General features: G+C 38.6%; 1 long non-coding RNA gene across 2 annotated transcripts in view; it reads left to right on the top strand.

The window, feature by feature from the left end:
- Positions 1–21,565, top strand: part of LOC116157482 (uncharacterized) — a 349,559-nt gene extending 327,994 nt beyond the window's left edge. For both annotated transcript variants that reach the window (XR_010384030.1, XR_010384031.1), the window contains 2 exons: positions 9,450–9,556; positions 21,532–21,565. This is a non-coding gene — a long non-coding RNA (uncharacterized LOC116157482). The remainder of the gene's footprint in view (positions 1–9,449; positions 9,557–21,531) is intronic.
- Positions 21,566–26,443: the final 4,878 nt, after the last annotated feature.

The following is a 26,443-nucleotide window of genomic DNA, read 5'->3' on the forward strand; positions in this document are numbered from 1 at the left end:
GTTAACTATGGATTTCATGACTTGCTTTGTTTTTTAACTGTTAGTTTATCTGTTTACCTCTGAATGAAGTCCTGATCAAATTGCAGTTTTGGTTTCTATGTCCACAGGGACCATTTTCCATTGCCCTATAGCAGGGTTGAATGCTGAGCCCCTACTCCCAACCAGCTGTGATAAGAGTATGTGAGCCCAGGGGTTTGTGTTCTCATATTCTCCCTCCTCACTCTGTCTCCCTCCCTCCCAAGTTCCAGATTCCTTGATTTCTTTAACTGTTCCAAAAGATTTGCCTAAAGATTTGCAAAAATAATACTCCAAATTAACATCCCTGGGAAAGTTCACAAAGATTCATTGTAACAATCGCTCAAGTGACCACTGATAAATCCTCTCTGAAGGTAGCATATCATAGACTGGAGGCATTTACGAAATTTAGATTACCCTAATGGAAAATTGAGAGAAGGACAATGACAGTGAGAGTGGTTTTGGTTCTAAAGATGGACTTAATAGATATCACAGTTGGGGCAAGGGATGACCCCAGATAGGAGGTAATATGGATGGATCAAATTAAAACAATTTCCAATACAGGAACAACAGCTCAAAGAGGATGTGCTCATAATTGTGAATCATCCAAGCCATTTTGGTTGACAGCACAAGGTAGAGCTTAGCAGCTTCTGGAATCCGCTTTACAGCCCAGTCATTACCTGGCATGGACCCAGGTCTCAAGCTTCAGTTCCAGTGGATTAGAAGTCTGCCTTCAGTTACATCTCGAGTACTTTCACTTTATTTTATGGGGGAAGGTGAGCTAGGGAAAAGTCAAATCACATACTGGTCTGAAAGGTTAAATCTCCAGCAGAGATTTAAAGGCAATGGGAGAGAAGGGTCCTCTGAGGGTATTTTGTGTGAGATGACCTGGAACAGATCCTCTGACTCACAATAACCAGTTACTCCCTACACCTTGCTCTTTTTGAGCAGAGAGTATCAACAATCGCAGTTCCTGCAGGATTCAGTCATTTTAGCAGACACCCAGATGTGAAATGGGTGCTGATTACGCTTGGCACGTGAATAAGATATTCTTCTTACATACGATGGAAGAACAATTCCAAATTCAAGGTACAGAGGCTCAAGGAAATAAATCAAAACCAAACAAAGCTCCCATGTTTGTTAAAATTTTGGTAACTGAATCACATCTAGCCTTTCTTTCGGCTGCTCTAATAGCTGCCAATTAGAAGGAAACTCTAGCCTCTCTCTTGTATCTGAGCAGTAATCTATAGGGTAATTACATGAGCCCTGTGGTGAAAGTTTAGCTAACAAGCTTTTTTCTGCAGGGTGAAAAATTTTGCTTGTGGCAAGGTCTCACTATGATATCAAAAAATGAATCCCATGTATTCTGTGGTTGAATTAATACATCCATTTGAAACTATTATTCTGCCTGTGAAAGAAATAGGCCCTCTTCATTCACATCTTGTGATTTTTGCCAATTTGTTTTTCAACTCCTCGCTACAACTTTATGTAAACCAGAGGCTTTAGAGTAATAAACAGACTGCCACTGCACTCATTAAAATAGGCCCCCCAAAATTAATTATCACCGCCTATAATAAAACTGTACACACAATTTTTGATGTATACTGACAGATTTTGAACTATATCAGAAAGTTGACTTGACAGAAAATAATATTTCTTAGTAAACCATTATTTAAAAAAAGATTTTGGGGATGAAAACGTGTTTACTTTACCTTCAGTCACTTTGGTTCCATTATCTATTCTTCCTTATAATTGACTTGCCTTAAAATATGGTTCCATTTGATAGATGGATAACTTTGTTATCTAAAACCTACTTTGGCCCAATCGAAAAGGTATGAAACTAGAAGTTAAACTTACGTTCTCAAACTGGGTGGTGTCAAAATAAAACCATAGAATGTCCTTGAGTCTCAAATGCATTATTTGAATAATGACAAAAATACCAACATTGTTGTAGGAAGTAAATGGTATAAACTTCAAAATATATTTTACAATTACAAGTGCAATGTAAGTATTGGTTAACATAGTATTGTAATAATCACAATAAACACAGTATCCTTTTAATGGAAAAAAGGGACAAACGAGCAATCTTATTCCCCATTTTATAGCTGGAACATACCTCATGCTAGAGTTCACTAGATGAGTATAATCATAATGAAAAATGTGCAGCCTTTGTGTTTGTATTGTACAAGAAAGGATTCTTTGATTAACTTCCATGCCACAACTACCTACTGAACCCAAACTCTACCCTACCATTCAAGTCATAATCAATTAGAAAAAGAAGGGACATCATTAAGTTGCCAAAGGCACGTGAAATGACTTGACACTGGAAATCTCCCCAGCTGAAATTTCTCTATATTAGATAGATACTAACAGATCCATCAATCCAATCTTGTAAAGAGTTTGAAATGAGTCATAGAGAATGGGTCACAGAGTAATGACACAGGAGCTGAGGGACCTGTTAAGTGGTGTCCATAAACAGAGATCTTAGGCAGTAGAAGGCATGAGGCCATAAGAAAATTGAAGCCATGGGTAACAAAGGCCAGAGGCTAAGAAAGGAGTGGAGAATTCAGTAGTTGAGAGTGTAAACCATGAGGTAGATAGGTATAACTGGCAGTAGGAAAAAAAAATAAGCAGTGGAAGCAGAGATAGAAAGTTCTTACCACTATGTAACAGAATAAGAAGTTACAAATTCTTGGTGCTGAAGGGACAGCAAGATAATTTAAAAAGCCTGCAGCATATAATAAACCATGGCTGATTAAATTTGACTAGGCTTTTGAGCCAACTCCTTGTTCTTCGTTGATGGGGATTAGCCAATAACTGCCATAAATTAAGTCAGTATCTCCAGTCTTTGCAACCTAAGAAAGCTTACCGTGGCACAATAGGACTTTGGCAGTGAGATCCATGTTCTTTACCTCTGAAGTTAGACAGTATGTTCATAATATACCTAGGGACCAGTTTGTGGCTTTTCCAAGACTCTTACTCCCTTTTTGTTCAGCTAAATTTAAAAACAAAATAAATGAAACCTCCAAATATCTAATAAGAGCTAACCTCAGATTATCTAATCTAAAAATTATGAGTTGATCCTTCAGGTTATAACCTTGGCCTTATTGTCTTCATTTCTCTCTAATCTGAAATCAGACAAGTACACTTTAGAGACTGGCAGAAACATACCAAAAGAACTAAGATTTAAACCCAGTTCCCTGCACCATCAAACTGACAGCTGTTGAGAAGTAGTTTTTTCAGGGGGTTAAAGGGTGAACAAATACGTCTTATGCTTACAGCCCATTACATTATTTAATCACCCATATTCACAGTCATACTACACACACACACTTTTACCTCATTTGCTGCTCACAACCATGTAAGGAGCCAAACTGAGCTATCTTTATTATCTGTTTGTCCAGGGAAGCAGCATGGGATGTTTAGATGCTTTGCCCAACGTCCTAGAACAACTCAGGAGAAGTGGAACTCCCAGCCAGGAGCCTGGGCTCACAGCCTATTCACCTTTCTGTGGTGCCACACTCACCAGTCATGACTGTCACAGACGTGTGAGCTTAGGAAAGATTTCAAAGATTATTGGTAGAAGTATATTTGAAGATGCCTGGATTTTTGGAAGAAAAGTGCAACATGTGGGAGGTGTTGAAAAGAAAGGGCTCTGTGGGGAGGGAGAGAAAAGGCTGTGCTCTCAAATTCCATCGCTCTGTTCCCTGTGGAGCAGGCAGGGTGCCGTGGGCTGCACTTTCTTGAACGCATTAACCATCTAAGTCTCATGGGTGGTGGCCTTAAGCCCAAGGCAGTTCATTTTAGGGTTGGGAACATTTTCCCAACTTTCAACCTATGCTTGTTTCCCAAAGGCAGGGGGAGAATGGGATTTATTACTGAAGAGAGAATAAAGTTTTCTCTTCACAGAGATGTGACTGCATAGATATAGAACACTGCCCAGGAATCACAAATAAGTACTGTGAACTGATGATGAGAAACCTTAGGAATCAAAAGAAAACGCTAAGCTACAATTCTAGGGGAAAAAAATAACAGCATAGTTTTTAAAAAGACACCAAGCATGAATTTTTCATTACTTTTGAGAGCAGCAGTATAGATTTTTGGCAGATGAATTATTTTGTGATAATTTCAATGTTTTTCAAATACATGAATGGATAAAAAAGTTAATTTAGTTTGGGGAGAAGAGTGATCAAGTTATGTGAGATTGTTCTATGAATATCTGAATTCTAAAGATACCATTCTGAAACATTCCACCAAATCAGTCTGTGGTGTAAGGACCCTTCCTTGATCCATACTATCAAGCACTCTGTCCGATACAGGTTCCTTTTTCTCTAGATCTTCTGTAAAACTGCTAACTTAGACCTTCCTTTATCACCAACTTGAAGACTGCCTTCACCTCTCTGGATATTGGGTCTTCTTTTTTGGTTCCTCTCTTGAGCCCAGTAGCTCCCTCAGAAAAGATTCATGGAAGGTAATTGTTTTAGATCTTTCACATTAACAATACCTTCACTCTACACTACACTAATTACTGGTATTAGCTATGATAGGCTAGGTATGTTACAGTGCTACATGACACCAAAATCTCCTTTAGACATGAGTCTCTATGACTTGACTCTCTAATTTTTTTCTTCCATCTCTTCTGTCTTTAACCAATATTTTCGGGGATACCTCAAATTTATTTTTCACACTTTCTGTTGAATTTTTTATATCTGTCATATTTTTATTCCCTATAGCTCTTGTTTATTCTCTTATTAATGTTCCTTAATAGGACATGGCCACCTGTTCTTGATTCATGGATATATTTTCTTATCTCTCTGAGTATATTAATAATTTCTAAGTTTCTTATAAATTAATTTATAATTTGCATTTCCTTTAAATTATATATTTTTCTGTCTGCTTTGGTGTTTAACTTCAGTACTGGAAATTTCCCTCAATGGTCCTTGGCTGACTCTAATATTAAACAATGAGAATTGAAAAGTTGACTGGAAACCAGAAGTGCCCCATGAAGTTTGTCAACCATGGGTCATCTTAGAGGTGAGTGAAATTCCATGGTAGAAAAATATCACTGTACATATCTTTAGGTCTTTTTTTCTTGAGCTTTTCTGGTTTCCCAAGGCATAATAAAAAATAAACAAACACTTAACCAGTGCTTATTATATGTCAGAGTTCTAAGTACTTGTAAAATTCTAGTGTACTTAATCCCTACAACTCTTTAAGAAAGGTACTATTTTTATTCCAGTGTTGTAGATGAGGACACTGAGATAAAAATAAGTCACTTGTAGAAGGTCACACAGCTAACTAGTGGTACACAAACAGGCAGCCTGGCTCTGGTGTCCTCTACATCATATTGCCTCTCACATTCCCACTGGGAAGGTATAAGCTCAGAGTTCCCTGGGTGAAAAGGGCTGGGGTATCAACATTCTGTGTGTAGACAGGTATTCAATTAACCTATGTTTTCTATAATGTATCCTTCCCTTCGGCACTGCCCGATGCCTCCTCTCGTACTCACCTGGTTCAGAGACTATATGTTTTACCTTTTCTAGACAATAAACCTTCAGGCTTCTGCAGGATCATAGAAAGAAAGTTGTGTTACTTTTTGGCAAGGAGGGAAGATCTGATGTTTAAAGGCTTTTTAGGCAGACTTTTGGCCAATTCTTTTGTTATTACACATATGTTATTCTCACTTCCAGTGGGACCTGAATTTAGGAGCTTTGGGGTGTATTTGTGTGTGCAAACCATGGTGTTTCATAGATTTCATCATTGCCAAGTTAGAATTATTTTAATGGGCTAAAATACTTACCAGATTTTTTTTGGTTTCATTTCCCCAAATTTTATTATCATCTTCTTTCCCATTTTGGATAATTTATGCTTTTAAAAAAACCCATTTACTCTTTCAATGGGGTATTAGTAGAGAGCAGAGACAAATTTTATTTTTAATAGTCTATGTCAACTGGAAATTTGTTACGTATTTTTCATTCACAAACATCTATTTTAGATGAACTACCCTTCCAAGGCAAGAATTGGAACTAATCTTGGCAAATTTAGTTACAAGATATCGCACCTGGGATTTGGGAGGGAGAATTACTATTTGCTAAGCAGTTGGCTATATAGCAGGCAATGAGATAAGCAGTTTAATCACCTTCACTTGATAATTTACTTATTCAATAAATATTTATGTGCTGGGTTTTATGCATAGATTCCAATAAGCAGTAGTTTCAACCAGGACAGATATTACCCCTAGGAGGCATTTGGCAACGTCTAGAGACACTTTAGTTGTCACAGCTGCTGGAGGTGGGGACTTGCTTTGGCAACCATCCAGTGGGCATAGCTAGAAATGCTGCTAAACATTACAATACATAGAACAGTTCCCACAACAAAAACTGCCTAGCCCAAATGTCAGTAACATCAAGCCTGAGATACTCTGAAATAAAGTCTTGTGAAAGTAGTAACTGATTGAAATAAAAATGATGTGGTTTCTTGTACTAGTGCTGAGTTAGCTACTCTTATTCTTGTACCCCTTGATTCTCTGATTTTATCAGAACAGGGGCTTCCATGTGGTGTGTGTATATGCATATGTATATACACATATACACACACAATGGAATACTACTCAGCCATAAAAATGAAATAATGCCATTTGTAGCAAATAATAGCATTTGTAAGATCTAAAGACTATCATACTAAGTGAAGTAAGTCAGACTGAGAAAGATAAATATCATATGATGTCACTTATATGTGGAATCTAAAAGTTGATACAAATGAACTTATTTAGATAAAGAAATCGATGTACAGACATAGAAAACAAATTTATGATTACCAAAGGGGAAAGGGGAGAGAGGGATAAATTGGGAGTCTGGGATTAGCAGACACAAACTACTCTATATATTAAGCAGATAAACAACAATGCCATGCTGTATGGCACAAGGAACTATAGTCAATATCTTGTAATAAATGATAATGGAAAAGAATATGAAAAAGAATATATATATATATAAGTGAATCACTGTGCTATACACAAGAAAATAACACAACATTGTAAGTCAACTGTACTTCAATTAAAAAAAAAAAAAAGGTGGGGGGGGGGCTTCAACCGCATTGCTCCTAGCCTGTTACTTTCTTTATAGCGTATTTTGGCTTATACCTTTCCCTGTCCACTTTTGTCAAAATGGAGTAGAAGACTGCTCTCCTGTAACTAAAGGTCAGTTACTACAGTAGGAATACAGATCCACAAGAACAACCCAAGATCCTCTGCCCCAGCCTTGAGAACATGGGGCAGAAAATGTGGCGGAGGAAGTGGTCACTCTTCTGCTCTCATGGACACAGGAGGAAACAACCTTTTCCCGCAAAGAAAGCAAGCTCTTTGTGGGAATGTGGACACCCATGCTACCTCTGTGAATTAAAGAATTGACTTCATTGTGCCAAAAATATAATATAGATCGCACAACTGAAGGTTTCTAAAGTTGTTAGACTTTTTGACAAACATCTCATAGGAAAAAGTGTATTTAGGGGAAAACGTAGCAGTTTTCTGGAGTCATAAATGATTTATTGTGTAAGGGATTTGTTGTACCAGAGACCAAAAGATACCATAACAGAATTCATCTGCCATAAAATTGTACAACTACTTTCAAATATAATGAAAAATTCATAGCTCAATTTTTTCTTCTACAGAGTTGGTATCATTTTCAAGTAGAGTGAAAGTCCTATGTCATTACCTTCAGTTTTAATGTGGAGAAAGAAAAGGTTTTTTATTTTTCTGTGAAATCAGATGTTAGTTTCATTTCTACATGAGTGTCTCTTCACTGCTCCATCCTGACCAACCTTCCCCTCATTTCACCTGCATCCTTAAGGACATCTAGGTCTTTCCCGTTATGACCTTTGGGCAGTGGGTCTTCATCACTGTGTGTGTGTGTGTGTGTCAAAATACAGGCTCATTATATTCGCCAATTTGTATAATGCTACCAACAATTTTAAAAATAGGTTTTTTGTGTGTGTCGAGACCTCAATTAAGGCAAATACTTCTATAATTATGTTATTCACATTTTGGCCCATTTCCTTACATAGCTATAAAAAAGAACAGGAAATTACCTTCTACGATTTTGTCTAAGTCTTTATCTTTTCCTCCTGAATACACTAATATCGTGAGTGCCTTTTCCAAGTAGAATATGATAAGAAGTAGTCAGTTTTCTCCCCAAAGAATAGATACTTGAAATAACACAATGGATAGTTAGGCAAAGCCTATTATGTTCTCCAAGTTAAACAGGAGGGTTGCCAGACCCAGCAGGAAACAAGAAAGCAAATTGGTGAGCATTTGTGTTTCAGTTCAAAAATTCTTAAATACTTTATCACTTCAAAATGTTAGCCTATTCTTTGAAAAGGAAATGAATTTCCTGGGACCTTTTATAACTCATATAATATAGCCTTTCTTAAGACCTTTTGGTACTTAAGTGAACATGAACATTTTCCTCAAATATTTTATATATTTCAATAATGTTCAGATAAACCTTTCCATAAAATTAATGAAAACATGATTCCAGGGATTCGTTTATCTAGAACAGTTTGGAGTCATCCTTGAATGGCGAGATATCTTGTTTTACCATGTATGTTTTACATAGGCCTGGAAAATCTTTATTTCCCATCCCCATTGAGGTGATGGGCATGTCAATCACCTTAAAACTTTGTGGGGCCTGCAAGTTGACAACAGAATCAATGACACTGCATTTGGCTTGATTAATCTTCTACTCGTGTCTGTTTCTTCTCCAAGGTATATAATGTTAAGCTCAGCCTTCGTGATTGATTTATTTAAGAGGGATACTGGAATAAGTGCTTTGTAAACTCTAAATCAAGCAATCCAAAACCCGAGGAAAAATTCTGAAAGTGACACATGAGTTCTTGAACTAAATTTCATCTTTCTCTGGTAAAAATTGTTGACTTAAAGTCAAAAATGTTTCTGGGGGTGGGACAGGGAGATAAGCCAGCAACACAAGCTCTGAGATCCTGCCTAGCACCTCTTAAGAGAGAACATAAAAGAAACACTGAAACTGCTTTCTTGAGACCAGTAATATAATGCTTAGGAGCACAGACTATGAACCAGAGTGCCCAGGTTTAATTCCTATCCATACCACTGAACTAATTATGTGACCTCAGGAAAGTTACTTAACCTCTCCTAGCTAGGTTTCCTCATCTGAAACATGAGGATAATAATAGTACCTATTTTGGAAGTTCTTGTATTACATGAGGTAAAAATACATAGAATGCATAGAACCACGCCTGGAGCACAGCACAGCTGCTGTGAGTGTTTGCTCTTAATGTTCTATCAGCTCAAGGGGGCCCAGTCTAAGGTAAAACATGGAATGATCAAGGGTCTGGCTGATGCAGTGTGCACTGGATAGGCCTGCAAGTTTCCACTTCTTGAGGGCTTTCTGTCTACCCATGAGGGGCCAAAGAACAAGAGGACAAGACCAGGGATGGAGAGACGCAGCTGAAGCCACCTGCTGGATCTCAGCACTGAGCCTGCATCCCCCGAGGACAGCAACGACCTTCGGTAAGCTGACCCTCCATCTTCCTTTACCTCAGAGCTACATAAATCCAAAATGCCTTACCAACCTTCTTTAAACAGGTGAGGCCACCATAATTTTTTAATTGGTGGGCTTCATGGAGGTTTCTTTGTTATTTATTTTCCGTATATAGCAAGATAGAGTTAAATGATGCCAGATAAACAAAATCAGGTCAAATTGGGCCAAATTCTAGATTTATCCTCCATAGCTCTGTAACTTTGAAGAAGTTATGTATCTCCTGAGTATCTCCAACCCCCACTTCGTAGTTTTGTTTGCATGGAGGATTAAGTTATTACTCTGTGTAAAACGACTCCTCTGGGGTCTTGCAGTGCCTAGCACATGGGAGGTACTCAATAAAAACTAGATAATCCTTTGCTGCAGAGCAAAGGTCAGGCAGGTTTGTTTGTAGCCCTGACAAAAGACTGGTGTTCCATAAGCTTGGGGTTCCTCGGCTGGAACTAAGCCCACCCTGTGAGCAGCGTCCATCTGGACCACTCTGCTTCACCCCCCTGGGAATTGGGTTGGAGGGTACCAACACAGACATGAAGCTCATACTAACTGTTGTGCTGTAATAAAGTCCTTTGTCTCTGAAAAAGGGCTCAGGAAAAAAAACAACCTCTGAAAGGGAGATTTAATATGTCATGGTTGAAAGCTGTGGCAGGAGGATAAGGGAGTAGATTCATGCTTGCCTTCCATCAAGTCCAGTTTGTTCTAGACACTACTAACATGCTTAAGAGTATACATATATGTACAAATATCTAGCATTTATTAAATGACTGATACACACATGCACACACATATCCCAGGCACTGTTCGTTCTAAGAGTTTTGCACGCATTGATTCATCTAATTCTCACAATGACCAAACAAGCTCAAAATGAATGAAGCACAGGACGTTTAAAATATGTGATCATGATCATGCAGCTAGAAGATAGTGGAGCTAGGGTTTGAATAACTGTATTGAAAAAGGAAATATTTTATCCTACAAATATGGCTTATAAATAATAAAGATAGTTTCCTTTTAATGAATTTCAACACTTGTTATCAGTAACATTTTCTCTATACTTCAAAATAATCTTACAACTTCTTTTTGAGTTTAATTAAGTTTCACCTTGATCCATGTTTTCCCCACCCACCAAGGCTTTAAAGAAGCAGTTGATCTAGGCATGATCATCAAGAGTCCTGATTACATTGATACTGTATCATAGTATCCCAAATAATGCATTATAAAATGCTCAATAAATTGTGCATAAATGAATGAATCAAGGTTTCAGTTATCTATTGTCACCTAGCAAACCACCCTAAAAGTCAGTGGCTTACAGCAGCCCTTAGTGATTGCTTTACGTGGTACTTTGGGTTGACCAGGGTGAGCTGGGCAGATCTCGCTGGATGTCTCCCGTGCAAGTGCACTCAAGTAATAGTTAGACTGAAGTCACCTGAAGCCTCGACTAGGCTGCACAACCGTAACAGCTCTCTCACGTGGCTGATAGTTAACACCGGCTGATGTCTGAGAGCTCAGGAGCAGCTGTTATTGACCCTTCCATTGAGTCTGGAATGATCACAGCCTGGTGGCTGGATTGTGAGTGGGAATGTCCCAGAGGCGGGAAGCAGAAGCTGCCTGGCCCACTAAGAGTTAGCGTTGTATCACTTATGCCAGGGCTGAATTCTGACGTTCATGAGCCCTAGGCACTTTGGCTGTCATGAATGCCTTCCTCCATTAAACAAAAAGACAAATACATAAATTTTTATATATATATATATATATACACACACACACATTTATATATATATATATATATAAATTACACTTTGACAGTGTTGATAGAAAGATAAACATATGTTCAACCATTTTCTTACACCTAAATGTTCATTTTTTTAAACTTCTGATTTTAAGAGAGATGAAAACATTTGTTATGGGTCCCTAAAAGTGTCATGGGCCCTAGACACTCTGCTAACTGTACCTGATAGATAAGTTAGCGCTGACTTCTGTCATTGCCTACTAGTCAAAGCAATGATAGGGCGTGCCAGATTCAGTGGGGTACAGAGATCAACTCCAGTTTTTGATGGGGGAGGGAAAAGGTCACATTGCAGCAGAGCATGTGGGTGGGACATACTATTACAACCATCTTTAGAAAAGAAAATCTGTCAAAATGAACACACCTCCGAGAAACACGAGCCCTTTTGCTGTCTCTCTTGGCATGCACGCATATAATAACGTTAAGATCTACTACTCCAGTGGTCACTGAGAAGGCTTAAATAATATTTCCTGGTATTCAGGAAAACATAAAACAGCCATACTACTTTCAAAATTCTGTCATACAAATATAAGGATATATTGCAGGGTCAGGAAATTGTTATTGACGCAATCATAACTTTATAGAAAATTTCAAGAACTTTAAATGAGTTCATGAAGGAAAATCCACCTCTGCCCAGATCAGAAACACAGGACTACTGGAAACTGATGCTGTGCTAGATTGTTTCAATTTCAATGCAAGGTAGAACCTAATGGAGTAAACATGTATCCACACCTTGACATCAAATGAATAGAGAGTTGTGAGTGACTGTCGGTGCTGGCTTAATGGACCTAGTTGTTTTTCTCCTCAAAGATGGATGTATGTTGTTGCAGAGACGATTCCTGCCTTGTTCTGAGAAATTTAAGTCTCCCCCTCTCTCTCACACACACACACACAGACGCCAGTTTGATCTGAAACATTTCCCAAATAATAGAAATACCAGATGTAGGTAACAAAGTGACAGTTCAGTACATTAAAGATTAGCCAAGATATTTTTTCTCTTTCTTCCACAGAAATACAAAGCCATTTTTATGCCTGGTTAATGTACAAGACTGCAATTTTACAAGTCCGCTTACTCAGGGCTATTTCAAAATGGCAATTACAGTGGCACAGGGCTGGCTTGGAAGGATAGAGCGAACACATTGGTCTGTGGAAGATTGATTTTACATGTATAAGAAGAAAACCATTTGGATCAAAAGAAAGAGCCAATTGTGTGAGTCAGTAACACACAAAATAGTCATTTCAAAAACAGGACATGTACTAAGAATGGACTAGATGACCAGACAATTTTAAAATATTATAAAATAGAAGCTAATGCTTAAAAGAGTAGCAAGAAGTTAGACAGCAATTTTGACATTCTAAAGGTAGGAGAAATTAGTCTTTTATCTATCTAACATCCATTCTTAGGGGCATTTCATTCCCACTGCTTTTGGGGAAACTGACCTCTTCACCAACCCTTCTTGGCCCCAGGATGCAGTTCAAATGCAAGTGTGTATCTTATCACTTTACCTCTTACTGCTACTGAATCAGTCTGCTGTGGAACTCCAATCCAAATGATTTTACTTAGGGACCTCCAAAATAATTCTAAAGAAATAATAATTGCAATGGATATCTGTTGATTACTCTGTTATGTACCAAGTACTGTTCTAAGCACTTTGTAGCTATTAACTCATTTCATTTTGCCAATAATCCTAAGAGGAGGTAACATTATTAGCCACATTTTACAAATGAGGAAACTGGGGTAGGGATAACTTAACTTCCTAGTCAGCATAGGTCAAACCAAGACTAAAAGTCAGGCAGTCTCATACCAGAGCCTGTCACCTGTGTGTTAGCCCACCTTTGGGACATCAACGTTGGAAAGAACACACAGGGTTACAGGAAAATTCCATGGAGGTTATGAGCAGTGGTTACTTTTAATGTGTCTAGGAGAGCTGCATTCTTTACCAAAGATACAACAATAATGCTCAGTTTGTGAAAGCCCTTAAAATTACAGACATATTTGTAATTGTGAAGTTTAAACTTTCAAATATTTAAAAGACACAAATTGCACTCCTTTCCTGAAGTCATTACCATACACGTATCATATGAACTTTTGTTATCAGAAACTTATTCATAAAAAAGCACCATTTCACTTTACTAGAATTATGATAGAAATTAGTTTCCCTCAGTTGGTTAGAAAACATGTATCTCAAAGCTAAGCAAGTAGCAGAGCAAACTTCACTCTTCATTAACGGCAGGCTATTCCTGATTCCTGCCCTTGCTAGATTCTAGGATTTGAGCAGGGAGCATCCTCACTTGTATTCAAGGTTCTCCAGAATGGAAACAAAATCTTAATTTCTAAAGTGTTACTTTGAGAGTGTTCAGAGGACTACACCTGTTATGTCGATAACTCAAAAGCCTCAGTCTCCTGGGCTAGCCGTCCTATCCCTTTCCTAGCTCCTACATGCACCCTAAATGGTAAATCACTAGGCTGATCCTCAAATGTTTCGGCAGCTACAGAGAGTGCTGTATTTGTTTGTTGGTACCAGACTTTGTGCTCCTTGCATGCTCTCTGGACACAAATAATAGAGCTCTCACTTTGATGTGCAGGGTTAAGAGAGAATAATACTCTGTAAGTATATATGACACATCAGAGTCTATAAAATAAAGTTGTTTCTTTCCCTGAAATTGGTCCTAAAACTCAAGTTATATTGTCACAGTGCGAAATAGTCTGTGGGTCCTGAATAGCCCAACTTTGGTGCCTCCTTTGATCCTTTTATTCCATAAGGCTTCCTATTTTGTGTGTCTTCCCTACCCCTTTCACTGAGATCAACCTTTTCCGCCCTTGGACACGCTCCACAGTACAGACCAAGTCCAGCAGCAATAGGATTGATCCCCCTCCCACCCCCGATTCCTCTCTCCATGGAAGAAGCCAGGGCCTGCTATCCATTGTTATGTTTGAAAGGAACCCCACTTCAAAATGACACCTGCACCCCAATGTTCATAGCAGCACTGTTTACAATAGCCAAGACATGGAAACAGCCTAAATGTCCATCAACAGGTGACTGGAGAGAGGTTAAAAACATAGAATAATTCCAAGAGAATTTTTTTTCAGTCTTGTTTCCTAGCTAAATGTTTACTTTCACTGTGGTTCTAATATGCAGAATTATTTACTCAGACCACTCCCTAAAAAGTAGCCCTGATTCTAGAGATGTAGCATCAAAACGTCGGCCTCTTTCACCAGCGTCCCAGCTTTCAGTTACTGACAGAAATACTAGTTCACGCTGACACTTTCTCCTGAGCTGTCTCTACGTTCCTCTCCTAGACGACTTCATTGGAAAGCTTCTACTTTCTCTGCACCCTCCTTTACTCCTAGTCCCAACTTTCCATTTCTTTTTTCTAATTATTTGCACAGGATAATTCATTTAGGTATTGTTTCTATTTTTTATCTTTCATATGTACTGATGTTTTGACTCGTCTGGCTGGGGAGAGACTGCCCCTCCTGGGACTAGCCAATTCTTAGAAATAGCAAAGGGCTCGGTCTAGAACATGCCTTGGATGAGCAAACTAACCAATACAGAGCCCTACTTCCTTTAACTGGCTGGTCCATCCAGGAAGCAGTATTCTTCTCTCTGCCTTCACCATACCAGAGCCAGGTTCTAGGCAACCGAGAACTATCCCCTCCAGCTTGGAGCCTGCTGAAAGTATTTCGACTAGCCCATGCTAAATTATTTCCGTTGGCCTACCTCACCTTCCCTGCAGAAGCCCAGGCAAAGGCTGAGGTTCCTCCTCAGTCCTGCCCCTTCTGCCTCTTGCCCGCCCTGGGTCTCTCTTATATGGCCACAGCTCTGGTCTCTAGGACCTGCGAGTATCATCAACCTTGTCTTCTTCCTGAACTTCTCCTGTATCTTCTCTTGTGAACATGGCTGACTGACCATCACATAAAAGAATACAGAACAATTTTGTCTGAAACCAACGATCTCTTCGTTGACAAAAATGTTACGTAAAAATAAAGACACTGCCTCAAGTGAACCTGACATTGTGGAATAACTATAGTTACAACATAGGATGATAAGTACTATAATAAAACATAGTATTCAAAGCAAAGAAATATGAAAGAATGCTTGTGCGGGTGGAAAGATGAGTAGTTCCAGATGTTAAGAGACTGGCGAAGGGGTGTGGGCAGAGTTACGGAGTAAGAGGATGTAGCCACAGATAGAGGAAAGGGGTCATTCAAAGCTTTTTCTGCCATGCTAAGAAAATAGACTTTTATAAAATGGTCCTCAATCTACGTTTCCTGCCCTGACACACATGGGAGATATTTACCTGAAAGAAAAAACAAAAAACAAAAAACCTGGGGAATATCTTAAACAATTACTGCCATGTAGTTAAACGTAACCCCTTTCCCTAGCTCTCAAAAAAATTACAATGAATATTGCTTAAGCAAAACAACATTAAAGAATTATTCTAGCATCTTCTTTATTATATAAAGCATGTAAATCATTCAAAGACTGTTCAGCTTTGTTAGTGGACACAAAAAATATGAGACATTTCTCAGGTGAGCATAATGTAGTTGTATCTTGACAGGAAGTTTGAGGATCACTGGAAAAGAACATGATTTGGGTGAAGAAAGAACACTGAAGGTAAATTACCAGAGGGGACATGACTGAAATTGTCCAACTGAGATTTTACAAGTGACAATGGGAACGGAAGCAGAGAAAGACTAAACATATCTGGGGACCAAACTATTGTTCAGGTTGAAGGAAAAGAATGAATTCATAGTAAAAAGTTTAAGCTACTAATTGGATGAAGAAGTCATCATTCTAAGAAAAATAGAGTAAATATGAGGAACATTTAGTGGTGGAAGATGATGGACAAAGGAAGAGAAATGTATAACGAAGGGATACCTTTGGCTACAAATTACACACTTCCCACCAATAGTAACTTAAATAAATAGATTTTTTTCCCCTCTTCATAAATGGAGTTCAGATATTTGTAGGCGTTGGCGCTGATTCTGCTCTCAGGGACATCCTCAGAGATGCAGGCTTTTTCATTAAGTCTGAAAACGGCGACTAGCATACTCTGTGCTGGGACATGAATCAGGAGTGTTAAATAAAGACAAGCGTTCATAACAATCTCCAAATGTTTGGTAATAAAGGGAAAGGAGGAGAAATTCAGAATTAACAGAAGAGAGAGGAAAATCAGAAAAACTGCTGCTAGTATTGGGGAGATCTGAGAACAATATAGACTGAGGGCAAAAGGAGTGGAGAAAATAAGACAATAGAAAAGAGGCTAATTTATGCCTCGGAAGAACGTAGAGTGTTTGTGTCAAGGGCACAAGTAGGTTCTGGGTTTCAGAGAAAGCTGATTTTTTTCTTTTCTGTGATTTCCGTATGTCTAAATTCTTATCAGTGATCATGTATCACAGTTATAATAGAAAGAAAAAAATATTGTTATGTTCAGCTGATGCTGAACTTGGAATCAAGCAGAGATGACACACGCCTGGAGCCCAGTGCATAGCTCAGTGCGTGTCCACGCCGGTCACGTCACTGCCTTCCCTCTTCCACGGAGATGAAGGGAATGACACAGGGATGGAAAGTGATTCAGGTACCTTTGCAAACAGACAGGAGGAACCTTAAAGGAATTCACTAGCTATGGTCTTTCTCTCAGAATACTGTGTGACTTAAAAGAAATAACAAATTAATACACTCCTTGATTGCACTGAAGCAGGGAACCCTCTCCACCTAGAGAGCAGCCATTAAAGTAAAGCTTGTGATTTAGGCCTTGTGAAAGTACAACTCACTTCATAAGCTGAGGGGTTGGAAGGCCTGGGTTCATGGATGAAACTCTTGACTTTTTCATCAGAGCTGTCCAGCACCCCCAGGTTTAAAAGCCCAGATCCTACTATTTAAGAAAAAATACCAAAGTCAGAGACTATGTATTGGTTTTTTTTTTACCCTAAAACTAAAAATGATCAAACTAACACTAGCGTGGTTCCTGTTTATTGACATCAGTTTCTCTGGGAGTCAGATACCACCTTTGGATGTCTGAGAGGGAACAAATCATTTCCAAATTTTCTAACTTGAGGCTCATTAAATTCTAAAAGCCAACTACACAAAAGATTCACAGCTATAAAGAATGTCACCACAGGTGTAGTACAAAAATCCAGCCCAACCTCTTCCAAATGCCTCAATAACCTTCCATTATATTTTACACTTTGGACTCCAATTACCTTTTCATAGCTGCATAGGATAAGTGTCCATTTACTGGAGAGGTGCGGTACTTTACCTTATCCACATAATGCTATCCCTTTAGTGTGCTACACAATCACTAGCTGAAAATAGCTTTCATTTTAGAAAAAAAAAAAAAAAGGATTTTCTTTTATTTTTCCACCTTGCAGTTTATCTATTAAACAGACCAGGAAGGAAGACCCAAGCTTCGTCTTAGCTATTTACTGCATCAAAACTGTAGAGTATATATATCCAGAAGGAGCCCTACTTTAAAAAGACACCTGCACCCCAGTGTTCATAGCAGCACTATTTACAATAGCCAAGATGTGGAAGCAACCTAACTGTCCACTGACAGATGACTGGATAAAGAAGATGTGGTATATTTATACAATGGAATTCTATTCAGCCATAAAAACTGACAACCTAATGCCATTTGCAGCAACATGGATGTTACTGGAGAATATCATTCTGAGTGAAGTAAGCCAGAAAGAGAAAGAAAAATACCATATGAAATCGCTTATATGTGGAATCTAAAAAAAAAAAACCACATAAATACAAAACAGAAGCAGACTCATAGACATAAAATACAAACTTGTGGTTTCCAAGGAGGGAGGGGGTGGGAAGGGACAGACTGAGATTTCAAAATCTGTAGATACTGACAGGTGTATGTAGAATAGATAAACAAGATTATACTGTATAGCACAGGGAAATATACACAAGATGTTATGGTAGCTCACAGTGAAAAAAAAAGGTGACAATGAATATACGTATGTTCATATATAACTGACAAATTGTGCTCTACACTGGAATTTGACACAACATTGTAAAATGACTATAACTCAATAAAAAGTGTTTAAAAAAACTGTAGAGTAACAATGCTCCGTTGCTGGAGTAAGAATAATCATTATGACAAAAATTCAAATATGATCCCATTGCTCCTCCACTGAAGATCCTTCACTTCCCAGACTGACCTAACCCCTGCTGCTCATTTATATTATGTCTTTCTATATTTCACAATAAAATAATTTCCATCTTCTTAAGTGGGAAATTAAGCATCTTCCGAACACATATGAGACTTTCAGCACAACCCATATACATGTGATAAGATGAGCATGAAGTCCTCATCTGTAGCATCTGTCTCAGTGCTTTTCAAAATAAATAAGACATACAACAGCAGCAATAGGTCCTTGAAAGATTTCTTGAAAGACGTCGAACTTAAGGACTACCTCTAATAGAAACCTTCATGCAACTTCTCTAATCGTAAATATAACCAACATACATTATCCTAGATATAGAATATATATATATATAGATATAGATACAGAAAGTAAGTGAGCAGGTCAACATACTTCTCTCTTCATTGTAGCTACCCTGAGAAGAGTAGGAGATACTTCTTTGACACAATTAAGCTCAGCCATGTAGAAGAATGAAATCTTGCCCTTTGTGACAACATGGATGGATCGAGAGGATATCATGCTAAGTGAAATAAGGCATAGAAAGACAAATACCACGTGACTTCGCTTATGCATGGTATCTAAAACACAAAACGAACAAATAATACAAAACAGAAATGGACTTACAGATAGAACAAACTAGTGGTTGCCAGAGTTGAGAGGAGTGGGGGGATGGATGAAATGGGTGAAAGGTTAAAAGACACAAACTTCCAGTTATAAAATAAATTCATGGGGATGTAATGTACAGCATAAGGAATATAGTCAATAATATTGTAATAACTTTGTGAGGTTACAGATGGTAACTAGGCTTATCATGGTGATTATTTCATAGTATATATAAATATTGACTCACTGTGTTATACACCTGAAAGTAATATAGAATTTTATGGTAATTGTAACTCAATACAAAATAAAAAGCATACTTAGGGGAAAAAAAAAAGTGTCACGGGAGAGAACTCTCGGTAGCTCTAAATTTAGCTTAAAAGGCAACACAAGACGTGCCCAAATTACCTGCTAAATTGTAATACTGCTTCTAATACCATGTGATTGGTTATTTATTATGTTTTATGTTTAATGTCAGCTCCACCAGAGGTGCTATGAGGACAAGAGTCTTCATTTTGTTTAGTGGTCTAACGCAAGCCCCTAGAACAGTGTTGGTACAGCTCTGAATTAATACCTATTCAACAAAACAGGCTGGCTAACAGGCTGGCTACTTTTAGCCCCCAAATAAATGGAGAGCTACTGTCTTCGTGACTTCCTTCCAGGTCACAGTCCTCCACTTGCTAAGTCCTATTCAACACTGACCCCTGATACACATTCCGTGGGCAATGCTGGGGGTCTTTTCCTCTTTTTTACTGAATAAAATTTGACTTCATAACGGATCAAAATAGTAGCTAATATGAACCATCCTTTTAAATATTTATTTTAATTTTTTTTGTATTCCAAAAAAGTAGAATTGCATTTAACATGGGGAAAGAAAGAAATGAATACACATAATCTATAAGAATTTGGGGATATTTTATCCTTTTAATGGAAGTTTAAATTGGGAAATTCTTCAGCCTAGTGAAGTTATTTTTCCCCTTTACTATCTAGTTTGCGGTACTATAAGTATTGCTTGGTCTATTTTGCAGCCTGTCAAGGCAAACTGTGGTAGAGACAAGAGAACTAGAGTTGGTTTTAAGCACAGAAATCCTTTTGACTTCTGGTAAAATGCTATTTTTAAAAATCTGATTTTTGTATATGGTGTAAGGGAGTGTTCTAGCTTCATTGTTTTACATGCTGCTGTCCAGTTTTCCCAACACCATTTGCTGAAGAGACTGTCTTTATTCCAATGTATATTCTTGCCTCCTTTGTCAAAGATGAGTTGACCAAAAGTTTGTGGGTTCATTTCTGGGCTCTCTATTCTGTTCCATTGGTCTATATGTCTGTTTTGGTACCAATACCATGCTGTCTTGATGACTGTAGCTCTATAGTATTGTCTGAAGTCTGGGAGAGTTATTCCTCCAGCCTCTTTCTTTCTCTTCAGTAATGCTTTGGCAATTCTAGGTCTTTGATGGTTCCATATGAATTTTATTATAATTTTTTCTAGTTCTGTGAAATATGTCCTGGGTAATTGGATAGGGATTGCATTAAATCTGTAGATTCCCTTGGGCAGTGTGACCATTTTAACAATATTGATTCTTCCAATCCAAGAGCATGGAATATCTTTCCATTTTTTAAAGTCTTCTTTAATTTCCTTCATCAATGGTTTATAGTTTTCTGTGTATAATTCTTTCACCTCCTTGGTTAGATTTATTCCCAGATATTTTATTACTTTGGGTGCTATTTTAAAGGGGATTGTTTCTTTACTTTCTTCTTCTGTTGATTTATCGTTAGTGTAAAGAAATGCAACTGATTTTTGAACGTTAATTTTGTAACCTGCTACCTTGCTGAATTCTTCAATCAGCTCTAGTAGCTTTTGTGTGGACCTTTTAGGGTTTTCTATATATAGTAACATGTCATCAGCATATAATGACACTTTTACCTCTTCTTTTCCAATTTGGATCCCTTTTATTTCTTTCTCTTGCCTGACTGCTGTGGCTAGGACTTCCAGGACTATGTTGAATAGGAGTGGTGATAGTGGGCATCCTTGTCTTGTCCCAGATTTTAGTGGGAAGTTTTTGAGTTTTTCACTGTTGAGTACTATGCTGGCTGTAGGTTTGTCATATATAGCTTTTATTATGTTGAGATATGTTCCCTCTATACCCACTTTGGCAAGAGTTTTTATCATAAATGGGTGTTGAATTTTATCAAATGCTTTTTCTGCATCGATTGAGATGATCATGTGGTTTTTGTCCTTTCTCTTGTTCATGTGATGTATTACACTGATTGATTTGTGTATGTTGAACCAGCCTTAATCAACTCAAAATGGATTAAAGACTTAAACATAAGACAAGATACAATAAACCTCCTAGAGGAAAACATAGGCAAAACATTATCTGACTGACATTTCAAAAATTTTCTCCTAGAAGAAATAAAAGCAAGAATAAACAAATGGGACCTAATGAAACTTACAAGCTTCTGCACAGCAAAGGAAACCAGAAATAAAACAAGAAGAAAACCTACGGAATGGGAGAAAATTTTTGCAAGTGAAACCGACAAAGGCTTGATCTCCAGAATATATAAGCAGCTCATACGACTCAATAAGAAAAAAATAAACAACCCAATCCAAAAATGGGCAGAAGACCTAAACAAGCAATTCTCCAAGGAAGACATACAAATGATCAAAAAGCACATGAAAAAATGCTCAATATCACTAATTATCAGAGAAATGCAAATCAAAACTATAATGAGGTATCACCTCACACCAGCCAGAATGGCCATCATTCAAAAATCCACAAATGACAAATGTTGGAGAGGCTGTGGAGAAAGGGGAACCCTCCTACACTGCTGGTGGGAATGCAGTTTGGTGCAGCCACTATGGAAACCAGTGTGGAGATTCCTCAAAAGACTAGGAATAGACTTACCATATGACCCAGGAATCCCACTCCTGGGCTTGTATCCAGAAGGAAATCTACTTCAGGATGACACCTGCACCCCAATGTTCATAGCAGCACTATTTACAATAGCCAAAACATGGAAACAGCCTAAATGTCCATCAACAGGTGACTGGATAAAGAAGAGGTGGTATATTTATACAATGGAATACTACTCAGCCATAAAAACCGACAACATAATGCCATTTGCAGCAACATGGATGCTCCTGGAGAATGTCATTCTAAGTGAAGTAAGCCAGAAAGAGAAAGAAAAATACCATATGAGATCGCTCATATGTGGAATCTAAAAAACAAAAACAAAAACAAACAAACAAAAACAAAGCATAAATAAAGGACAGAAATAGACTCACAGACAGAGAATACAGACTTGTGGTTACCAGGGGGGTGGAGGGTGGGAAGGGATAGACTGGGATTTCAAAATTGTAGAATAGACTACACTGTATAGCACAGGGAAATATACACAAAATGTTATGATAACTCACAGAGAAAAAAATGTGACAATGAGTGTGTATATGTCCATGAATAACTGAAAAATTGTGCTGAACACTGGAATTTGACACAACATTGTAAAATGATTATAAATCAATAAAAAATGTTAAAAAAATCTGAACATTAAGATGTGAAAATAATGAAAACATTATGAAATCTGAACATTATGGGGAAAAAAAGCTAGTACCCTGTATCATGCACCTCAATATGCATTAGCTTATTATGTGTTTACAGCTGCCCATTGGAATGGATATGCCAAGTCAAACTTTTAGAGATACAAAAAAAAATGCTACTCTACCCCTTACTTTTATGTTACCTTTTAACATATGCTTCACAACCTAAGATTCTAAAATCATTATGATATTTTATTTACTCCAAATTTGAAGCAGTTTTACCATATAAGACACTGGATTTGTGATCATAAAGCAAGTCCTATGGGCAGTTCACAATATGGCAGCTGGCTTCATAAGGACAAGCCTACTAAAAGGGCCAGAGAACCTCTCAGAAGTCTCAGAGTTTTGTAACCAAATCTTGTGACATTCTATTACTTTTACAATATTCTGTATGTTAGGGGCGCATCACTAAGTCCAGCCCACAATCAAGACGAGAAGATTACAAAGTGTGAATACCAAGAGGTGGGAATTACTGAGAGCTATTTTAGGAGAGACTTGGGCCCTCTGGGTCCTGGAGAGACTTGTGAAGTAATATTCCACGTGTGGGTTTCTATCTTCACAGACTTGCCTCAACTAATTTCCTCCTGAAGGAGGTGGTCACACACCTGATGCTTCATGTCTTCATGACATGACACCAATCTGACCCTGTTGCCCTTATTTACTCTGGCTCTGGTTGCTGCACATCTTCTTGATCCTCTGGTTACTGTCAGTAGATGTGCCTCTTTTGTACTCCACTCTCTATCTGCTTTAGGCCATTTCTTTTTATCCTCCATAGACTCATATTCATGAAAGCGGGTCACAAGACAGGTACATGTTCCACCATCCACTGAGTATTTTTCGTATGCTGTGTGCTTACAAGGTATTATCCAACTTAAGACCTAACACCACTATAATCATTCTCATTTTACAGATAAGAAAGTTAGGTGTACATTAATATCATGCAGCTAGTGAGTGAAAAATAGTCACAGATCTATCAAAATTCAGAGCTCAGGCCCTTAACCTCTGCTTTCTCCCCAGTAAGTCATCACATGTTTCATATGCTGTCAGTACGTCTTCCATACCGTCAAATGTGATTCCCTTCTCTTTCATTAAAAAACAATTCTACTTTAATAATAACAGCTTCTGCTTATAATTATTAACTTTAGTGGTAGTAATAGTTGCACTGAGTTCAGAGTAATTCTTGTGTTATTTTACATATTATACAAATCATCACTTAAAAATGAGGGGGGGGGGGAAATGACACAGTGGGGATAAATCATTTGCCCATTTTCAGTTACTATGGAGTAAACCGTCAGCTGTGCCTCACTTCAATTCATTTGCTCTTTGCATTAATATATGCTGTCTCTTGATCACATTATCTTCCTGCCTGTGAAATGTCAGTATGATTAAATGACATATAACTCTGGCAACTTCGACTTACCACCTTCCAATCCAGCCTTCGTTCATTACCTCTTTAATTTGCTAAGCAGTCACATATCTGCACTTACAATGTGGCAACATAATTCATGCCAACTTCTCTCCTTAGGGCAGCTGTGACCTCAGTGCCTAATACAGCCTCCATCTGTTCCATTTCACCCACTCTTCTCTGGTCCAAAACTTCCTTCCTCAGCTATTACTGGCTGACCTCAGTCCCCTTGCACAACCCACTCACCACAAGCAATGCCTTTCAGTTATGCACAAAGTCCGAGTTTGAAATACATTTCCATGACTGTCCCTCCCCTACACTCTACTGCAGCATCACCAACTTCCTGATAGTCAGACACCCTCTTCTCACCTCAAAAATGTGAATGTCCCGGCGATAGGGCAAAACCTCCCTCTCCTAGCTCACCCTCCGAGGGCCCAGTTCCCAATCATTAAGAACCTCAGCTTCATCTGTTGAATCTATTAGGCAGAAGGCACCATGGGAGTCTTAAGAGGACACCTCACGTTGACTCATTTGCTCCCCAGGCAGCCAAAGAACCAGGGCAAAGCTATATATTGTCATGACATTTATTGAGCCCCATTCTGTCCTCAGTTTGCAGGAGAGTATCATTTATGGTTAAGAATACCACAAAGTTGCCGTTTATCTTACCCTTTCTCTAAGAACTCTCATAGCATCTGCTTGAGTTTTGTGAAACTGTTACACTCTTTAAAAATTATTCTCTGTCCCCCCTTTTTATCCCAGTGTCCACTGTCCATCTATTATTCACTAATTGAAACTGTGCCCAGCACAATCAGGGCATCTAAGGCACACGGTCAATACCAAATGCTTTATCCTTCAGCTATCTGTGCAAGCCTGAAGGTCTGATTTATTGTCCTCTTATTTCTCTTGTCTCCAAACATATGGCTTCATATTTTAATAACATTGGCTCTACTTGTTCAGGCTAAAGCTTGTGTGGGTACAGCTTTGTTTTTTATTTTTAAAGAACAGCCATTAAAAAGCTGCATCTCAGCACTGCTCTTCCCTAGGACAGTAAGCAGAGGCTATGTACTCTGTTTGTGTTACAGGGTTCAGTTTCTGTCTGTAAAGGAGAATGCAGTGCAGTCATGTTAATTTTCACCTGGCAAATCAAACTGCAGTGTTTTTCTCAGGGGCAGGGTCGTATAATTTGGGAGTAAGGGATGTTTGGCTCTCTTACAAGGGATAACTTGTTCACATCACTAACCACTTTTAATTTCCATCAGGTTTACCAACTGGATTTGCTTCATTTTCTCTTGATTTATTGTCTTCTTATTGAGAATGTGACACTAATGAGTATGGATGAAGGCAGTCTCCTAGGCAGAGGAGCATATGAGCTAAAACTGCCTGGGCTTCCATTTCCAGAATGGAATCTCCTGCTCCCTGCTGGAGGCTGTGGGCAAGTTGAACAGCTTCTCTGAGCCTCAGTTTGCTCACAAAAAGGTGGGGGCAAAATAATAGTATTTTCTTCACATTAATGTTGTGATGATTAAATGAACTAAATTAAATAAAGTGCTAAGTACAATCCCCACCACAAGAAAGTGCCCGAAATGTATGAGAGCTCTTACTGTTAGTAAGGAAGAAAGAGAGGACCAGTGGAAATCTTCTCATTCCTTTAAAATCCCTGTCTGGGGTCGATTACGTCCCCTGAGGAAATATCACATTCCAGCCTGTCTGGCCTGTGTATCCCTTATTAGAAAAGGCCGAGCAGGGCCTGCGTCCTTCTGGACTCGCACTTTGAAGCAAAGAGCTGACCACAGGGAGCTGCCAGTGGGTACCCGCTCCTAGTTTCATCAGGGAAAAGGAACAACCTCCCCAGGAGGTTCCAATCTTATCAAATCATTCTAACAGACAGTTTCTATCATTGCCTTTCTTCCAGCAGGAAAATGCACCATTTGAAGCAACCCTAGGAGGAAGCACGCCAACCCGAGACACACACGGCTCTGTGTCTCGAGAAGTGTGCCAGGTGGGCTTTCCAAACTCGCTTTCACCCAAAGGCCACAGGTCCCCTTGACATCCAGAGGCAATCATTACCCTCTAAGATCCCAACTGAAAACAGCTCAAGAAACAGGAGCTTTAGGTCACCAGGGGCTTCTTGAACTGAAATGAGAGACAGCAGGGTAGAAGGAAAAGCACTGGGCTTGGGCCCAGCTTAACCACTAATCGCCTGCACGGTCCTGACCACTCACAAGGCCTCTGACCTTCCAATCACTTTAGCTGTAACACGAGAGGATGAGTTAGGTCAGCATTTTTCAAAGTGTGTTTCATGGAATACCAAAGAGGT

Source organism: Camelus dromedarius, chromosome 15 (genome assembly GCF_036321535.1).
Source record: "Camelus dromedarius isolate mCamDro1 chromosome 15, mCamDro1.pat, whole genome shotgun sequence".
Lineage (NCBI taxonomy): Eukaryota > Metazoa > Chordata > Mammalia > Artiodactyla > Camelidae > Camelus > Camelus dromedarius.